We start from the raw sequence: 8,649 nt of genomic DNA on the forward strand, positions 1-8,649 counted from the left end.
AAGATTCAGATCATCAAACAAATGTTAATATTACACAAAGTTAATGCAAGTAAATACAGATGCAGTTTTCAAATGATGATTTCATTTACTATGGGAAAAAAGCTGTCCAAACCTACCTAGCCCTACGTGAAAAATTAATTGCCCCCTCCTGTTAAATCATGAAAGAACTGTGATTAACCACATTATTTTAGAAAGCTGAGTTAAATTTCACTAGCCACACCCAGGCCTGATTACTGCCAGACCTGTTGAATCAAGAAATCACTTAAATAGACCCTGTCTGACAAAGTGAATTATATTTAAAGAGCAACACATCATGCCACGATCTAACGAAATTCAAGAACAGATGAGAATCAAAACAGTTGACATGTATCAGTCTGGAAAGGATTATAAAGCCATTTCTAAGGCTTTGGGACATCAGCAAACCACGGTCAGAGCCATTATCCACAAATTGAGAAAACTTGGAACAATGGTGTACCTTCCCAGGAGTTGCCGGCCAACCAAAATTACTCCAAGAGCACAACGACGACTCATCCAAGAGGTCATAAAAGAACCCAGAACAACATCTAAAGAACTGCAGGCCTTACTTTCCTCAATTAAGGCCAGTTTTCATGATTCAACAATAAGAAAGAGACTGGGCAAAAGCTGCATCCATAGGAGAGTTCCAAGGCAAAAGCAATTGACCAATATGAACACAAAGGCTCGTCTCACATTTGCCAAAAAAATATCTTAATTATCCCCAAGACTTTTGGCCAAATATTCTGTGGACTGATGCGACAAACGTTGAACTTTTTGGAAGGTGTGTGTCCTGTTACATCTGGCGTAAAACCAACACAGCATTTCATAAAAAGAACATCATACCAACAGTCAAACATGGTGGTGGTAGTGTGATGGTCTGGGGCTGCTTTGCAGCTTCAGGACCTGGACGACTTGCCATAATTGATGGAACCATGAATTCTGCACTCTATCAGAAAATCCTGAAGGAGAATGTCCGGCCGTCAGTTTGTGACCTCAAGCTCAAGCGCACTTGGGTTATGCAGCAGGACAATGATCCCAAACACACCAGCAAGTCCACCTCCTAATGGCTCAAGAAAAACTAAATTAAGGTTTTGGAGTGGCCAAGTCAATGTCCTGACTCTGATTGAGATGCCGTGGCATTACCTTAAACAGTCCATTCATGCTCGAAAACCCTCCAATGTGGCTGAATTAAAACAATTCTGCAAAGAAGAGTGGGCCAAAATTCCTCCACAGTGACGTGAAAGACTCATTGTCAGTTATCGCATGCGCTTGATTGCAGTTGTTGCTGCAAAGGGTGGCACAACCAGTTATTAAATTTAGGGGGCAATTACTTTTTCACGTAGTGCCAGGCAGGTTTGGACCGCTTTTTCCCTTAATAAATGAAATCATTATTTCAAAACTGCATTTTGTATTTACTCGGGTTATCTTTGTGTAATATTAAAATTAGTTTGATCAGAATCATTCAAGGGTGACAAATATGTAAAAAATTACAAATACAGGAAGGGGCCAAAACCTTTTTCACAGCACTATATATATGTATATATGTTACAAAAGATTTTTACTTCATATAAATGGTTTTCTTCTAAACTTTAATTCCACAAAAAAAAATTTTTTAATAAAACATTGCCATCACTGGAATAAATTGCATTAATATATTCAGTTGCAAAACAGTTATTTTAAATTGTAATATTTCACAATATTACTATATTTACTGCATGTTGATTAAATTAATTAATAAGCATAAGAGACTTACTTCAAAAATCTTAATTATTCCAAAATTTTGACTCCCAGTGTATAGTTGTTTATGAGATTAGCAATTGAGCAATTATTGTACAACTGATATCAGTGAACCAAACTGAAGGAATTTAATTATATCTCCTTTTACCCTTTTGAAAAACAACAATTAATGCAATTTAATATGCATCAGTTTCAAACATCCCTCCCACAGTCTTCGTATATAGGAGAGACAATGACACCTCATTTGTGTTGGAGAAGCAATGTTGCAGTGATCTGTCAGTTTATATGTATATAAAAGAGCTTTGTTTTTCATGTTACTCTGATAATTGCAGAGTAACATGAAAAATGCTGTAAAATGCTGTCTAAACTGACAGATGATCTGACAGATAAATTGGCAATATAGCCCAGCCTCCCTTATTTATTTACAAGGACCTATAAAAAGAGGATTTCACCCCAGTCAGACTCTGGTGAAGACAGATAAAGGAAAGGCCCATAGGTAGCAAAATAGTCTTCACTCAATGCATTCATACAATCATAGCCCAATGTGGTTCATACAAAATAACTAATCAAGCAATAAATATAAGCATCACATGCACGATGTTAAAGCAGGGCTGAACTCACCCTGAAGATGTCCTCGATCATCTCCAAACTAGATGAGATGTAGGGCAAAGGCATGACAAAATGACTCTCAAAGGTAAATCTGACCAAAAAACTTAAGAGCTGGAACATGCCCTAACATGACCAACATGGCCAAGACCACTAGGAAAGCATCACACCACCAGAGGGAGACAGAAAAGTGATGTGGAGATGTGTGTGGGGGGCACAGGGGGTCTTGAACATAGATTGGTCAAATGTAATATTAAGCTCCTCAGCCAACTCAAAAAGTCTATATCCATAATTGCTTGGTATAGTGAAAAGTGTTTACAGTTTTGTCACGGAATAGTCGTGGAATTCATTATTGGAAGTTTATTGAGCAAACTGAACGTTTTTAAATCATTATAAACTTTACATTTTTAACTTTCAGTTTTTTTTTCATTTCTTGTACACAATGTGTACTCCAAATGGAGAGTGGTTTTAGTGGGGGGGAAATGTAAACAATCAAACTAATGTTTCTGTTAAATATTACAGTAATGTAATTACAAGTAGATACGCACATTGTCTGTAATTGGTCAGGTATATGAGTCTGAACAGTGGTGGAAACGACCAAGATGCACAATTCACGTGTGAAATTGCACATATTTCTGGATTCTTCTATAATCTAACATCTTCATTTCTCTTGTAATATCCATTTCTTTTTCATATGTGCTCCATTTGTCTTCTCCATACATTTTATCCACGTGTTTCTCCTTTCTCCTCCCCTCTCACCACTCCTTTTTCTTGCAATCCCTTTACACTTTTCTACTCTTTGACTGTGACTTAGTGTTAGTGTTCATTAGTGTTCATTTTTACATACATTACAAACTAATGAGCAAACAATGAATAATAGAATTTTGATAAATTTTCAAAGAATAAGTGCCGTGAAATAATGTTCTTAGCTCACTGTTAATGCAGTAACTAAGGTTAACAAATAAAACATTACAAGTGTTTTTTTCGCCTTTCTCCCTCACTGCTTCACGTTTCTGTCTGAATCTGATTCTCTGTGGCTTTGATGGTGGTAGTATACGACTTTGTCTTGCAAGAAATCAATTTGAAATCTGTGTATCACGTCATGGTAAACAGAAGCCAAATTCTCCACTGCACACAATCACTTCAAGGTTAGGCCTGTCTTGTTCCATTGCATTTCTTAAACATGTAAGCAGTCGACAGCACTAAAAGAAGGTTCACATCTGCAACTACTATTGGTACTCTCAGTGCTACTTGAAATGCTACATTCAGTATAGGGAACATGTCAGTATTTAGCAGCTTGACTATGTCATGAATTACTTCCTTCTCCTTCCTTCTTTTCAAGAGATCTTTGTCACCATGAGCTTCTCTGCCTGCAACTCCATTTAATACCTCAACAGAAATTATAGAAGAATCCTGAGACATTCATCATCAGGAAAGGTGTCTGTTGCTAGATGGCAGGCTTGAGTGCCCTTAATAATATCAGCTCTTACTCCTTAGAAATGATTGTCCATCTCTTGCATCATTCAGTCAAACAAGAGCAGTAAGCCTATAGGCTATACATCTGAGGTCATCTGAGGAACTAATTTCTGAGGCTGTCCTACAATGTAGAACAGAAACACAAGAAATGCAAGAGGCTAGATAATTGTGTGGAGGAGACAGCATTTAGGACCTACATTCCTCTCCACCACATAATCATCCAGCTTCTTCTGTTTCCATCTTAAACCTACAGAAGGTTCTGGAATGTTATTCGCCTCACACAAGGCTCTGCAGCTCTCTGTTGTTGAGCTGTAGCCTGTTGTTTTGTGCCGAACTGCTTGTCCCAGGTCTGCAGTAACCCTCTGCATGTAATCATGGAGGCCTTCAGTGATGGAAAGAAGTTAACAAAACATCAGCAGCATGTAGACAGTGTTAAACTTGAGTCTTGACCAGAGGCCTATATCCACTGGTGTTGAAATTTTGTCAAGACACTGCAGAATAGCATAGAAGCTGTCAGTTACAGCAATGACTTCACCTGACATACTCAACATATTGTTGACAGCTGCACCAGCTAAACTGATAGTAGTCCAAGATTATTTCGAACATAACCTTTGGAGATTAACTAGATATGAAAAATGAATAAATACTCACCAGTAAATATATATATATTATTATTTCTTTTAATATTTATTTCAGTTATTGCCTAATTTTCCATAAATTTGCCCGTAGGTTTGACATGTGCCTGTTCCATGCCTCATCTGCCATCACAGCATGCATACTTAAAATTATTCCTTTTATGTTTTTGTGATCTCTTCTGAAATGCATGCAATAATTTCATTTTGCTCTGAGTGAGACGGGTAGCATAGGATGGTGCAGCGTACAGCTAACACTGTGATAAGCTCTTTCAGCATATCATGAACGCCTTATAAATGCTACTTTGTTCATGCTCTCTGAATAATTCTCAAGCCCTCTTCCAGTAGGAGCAACCTGCACTGTACTATCATGTATGTCTCTCATCTTACCAAATCTGCTCAAAGACTGAAGACCAATATTGATCTGAACAAGCATCTATAAACCTAAATAAATATTTAAAATTGTGTTTGCTTTTTAACAAATAATATCCTCATAATGCATCCTAAAACGGAAAGGCTGTATTTTAAATTTATAATTTCATTTAAAATCTAATATGTGAAGGACAGAGCCAAAATAACCAAAAAATTGCATGCAATTAAAAGTTCATAAACATTTACAAAAATAAAAAATAAACGTCCACAAAAATACCACTACACTGACTAGATTCATGAGAGATCAGTTAATGCGTTAAAATGTGAAAAAGGCCGTAATTTCTTTAATTAATTACTACACTAAAAAAATCTCAAATCAGTTGTTTGATGATTTAAATGTGTCTTATTATTGCCTTCCGTAAGCTGCCTGCGGAGGCAGCATTTTTTTAGCTTTCAGACGCAGCGGTGTTTGGAAATAACGTTACTTCCGCATTATCCGATTCCAGTGGAAATCTATTGGACTGTCGCAACTCTGTGTTTTAACTGCTTGGGCTGGTGCTCTTTCTGTCAAAGTGTGTATGATCTAATAGTACAGACTTATTACAGAGACTTTTACCTGTGTGTGTGGCATTCAGTCCGTGTTCACAAAATGCAACAGATTAAATTATTTTAAATTCATGCATTCCCGCAAGTTAACTGTTATTCCCTCATTGTTCTTTCTCAAGTTCGCAGTCCATACTGATACAGAATAACAAAAATAGTTATTTTGTTTTGTGCATGTCATATTGTTGAAAAGTAGGCTACAACTAGGCTAGTTCTCTGTAGAACTGATATCACTAACAACTTATATATGTGACATCTGTGCCATAAAGATCATGTTACAAACAAACTTTGCACTTTGAACTGTCTTGCTGTTGGCTACTCACTGCATTTTGAATAATCACAAAATGTCATGTTGCAAATACAATGCTAATAATTTGGTCAAAGAGTAACATGCCAAGATAAAGATATCAGCACTGAAAAAGCAGAAGCACATTATATGCAAGTAATCTACAATTTAAGGGTTAAAATAGCCTATAACTTTTGAAAGGATGTTTATTAATGTGAGATTTGCATTATTTGAGCGGTCTGCAATTTCAGATCATGTTCAGCAAGTTTCAAGAATTATTTTTTTTTTCTTTGCAATAATTTAGTAGCTCTAATGTGACACTGGTAGGTAGTGGTAATGGACTTTATGAGGATGTTCTTTATAAGTAAATTTAAACAAATACAATAAAATCTTACAAAAATCACGACAATATTTTCAGAGCTGACTGGGTCAGATCAATCTCCAAATAGGAAGTCTTGACCAAATGGAAAAGTACCAAAACTCTGTCATGATGATTTGGTGGCGAATTTGTATGAACTCCTCTTACAATACCCTGAAGGTTAGTTTGGACCCAATGGTGATGTTTTACATAAAAATTGAGTTAGCCTGAGGGAAAATTGTATTCAAATTATTTGTCAATTTTTTCAAAAATCATTTTGTAAGTCACAATTTAGAGAATGTCAAAAGTAATAGAGGGAGTGAAAATGGCAGTTATCCATTGAGGTAACAAAAATAATTTTTGCTTTTACTATTAGCTTTATTTTTTTAATTATTTTTTTGCATTTGCATTGGTAAAAACCTAAAGTGTTGTCCTGAGATTTTTGGTTCCACTCAGCTGGACATCATGAATATTCTTGAGTCGCTCACCTTGTGGGTGTAAACTTGAGATGACACAAATAAATGGAACTGAAAATATTACGGCATGTTCTCCAAATCCCAACTTGTTTAATAGGTTATTTAAAAAGTATCAATTGTATGGACAGTCTGTTTCTTAACCTCATTGACTATACAGTATTGCACAGTGTTGACAACATATAATAATAACATCCAATTTTAAGTTATCCAATTATTTTGTCACTTACAGGCAAGATGACACCATTTTCTAAAAACACGCTTTCTGGCCCACTCTGGATAACAGTTGTAATCTGTTTTGGTTCTCTCTGTGATGGTGGCAAAATCTCGGTGGTACCTTTGGAGGGAAGTCACTGGGTGAACATGGAAGTCCTTATCAAGGCTTTACATGGTCAAGGGCACAACGTTGATGTAATACGCACATACAACAGCTGGTTCGTAAAGGAGAACTCAACTTATTACAGCTCTATAACCATACATAACACCAAAGGAATGGATGAAGAATTTGTAGAAGACATGCTCAACAAAGTAATATACTATGAAAGAGGAAAGAACAATTGGCTAAGCGCTGTATGGCTGCATTTGGATGTGATTCATGTCATTTATAAAACCCATGAAATGATATGTCAGCTTATAATAAACATATTTGAAAGTGAGGAAATTCTGACAACACTGAAAGAAAAACAGTACGATCTGGTGCTCACTGATCCGGTGTGGGGTGCAGGAATTCTCTTGGCTCATAAACTCAAGATACACATGGTATATAATCTGAAACGGAGTGCTACTGGAGAAGGACACTTTGACATCGCTCCTTCACCACTGTCCTACATCCCTATCACAGGATCTTGAAACACAGACAAAATGAATTTTTTTCAAAGAGTAAAAAAATTTTATTTCTGTTTTCTAGTGCACATTCTGTACACCCATTTTAACGTGCCACAGTACCAAGCACTTTGTGACATACTTCTATCCACCTTTGCATTTTCATGAACTTCTCCAGAGGGCTGACATATGGCTCATGAGGGTTGATTTTGTTTTTGAATTTCCACGTCCAACAATGCCAAATATCATCTACATTAGTGGCTTCCAGTACAAACCAGCGAAGGACCTTCCACATGACCTAGAAGTATTAATGCAAAGTTCTGGAGAGCATGGAGTCATTATCATGTCTTTAGGATCATTTATCAGTGTCTTACCAGATGAGATAACAGCGGAAATAGCGGCTGCTTTTGCTCAGCTCCCTCAAAAGGTTCTTTGGAGAGACACTGGAAAAAGACCATCTGCTTTGGGCAACAACACATTCCTGGTTGACTGGATGCCACAGAACGATCTTCTAGGGCATCCAAAGACTAAAGTTTTTGTAATCATTGATCCATCCTACAGACTGAATATGCAGAGACGGTCTCATTTGCACAGAGATACACCAGTTAAAACTTTGGACAGTGCGCTCTTCTGGATTGAGTTTGTAATGAGACACAAAGGTGCTGCTCACCTTCATTCAGAATCCTACAAACTGCCTTGGTACTCCTATTACTCAGTAGATGTCGCAGTTACATTGTTCGCAGTTGTTTTGATATTCACGCTCTCTGTATTTTTAACAGTTAGATATCTGTGTGTCAAGTGCTGCAACAAAAAAAGGAAAACTGAGTGACACATTTTTATATGAAGTAGATCACTTGCATAAATTTTTTTTTTATTGTTTTTATTCTGTTAAATGTGTAATGGGAAGGAAATATTAAATATATGCATATTTTAAAATGCTTGTTTTTCATTGAAATTGCATTCGAATTTCTCATTACAAAAGTTGCCATACATTTAATGGAGTAATAAATATTGAATTCCTCCACTGTCTATGCATATTTTTCCCGAAAGGCTTTATACATGTCCGGAGAAAAAAGTATTTTTCACCTGTTTTCTGTTTAGCTCTATTATGTTGCACCATCCCCATCCCCACCACCTTGAAGAATGGTTTTTATCTTTCTTGACGTTACAAGGAAATCAAACTTCTGGATGAGTCTTTGGATGAAATCATCGAAAATCTTTTAGAAACTCTTTTTGGGGGTGTAAATTACAAGCGTTGCATGTGAAGAC

The 8,649-nt window shown here is 36.5% G+C and overlaps 1 pseudogene; it reads left to right on the top strand.

The window, feature by feature from the left end:
• Positions 1-5,314: 5,314 nt before the first annotated feature.
• On the top strand, positions 5,315-8,095 carry LOC107578026 (UDP-glucuronosyltransferase 2B13 pseudogene; annotated as a pseudogene).
• The last annotated feature ends 554 nt before the right edge of the window (positions 8,096-8,649 follow it).

Source organism: Sinocyclocheilus grahami, unplaced genomic scaffold (genome assembly GCF_001515645.1).
Source record: "Sinocyclocheilus grahami isolate Dianchi unplaced genomic scaffold, SAMN03320097.WGS_v1.1 scaffold8381.1, whole genome shotgun sequence".
NCBI lineage: Eukaryota > Metazoa > Chordata > Actinopteri > Cypriniformes > Cyprinidae > Sinocyclocheilus > Sinocyclocheilus grahami.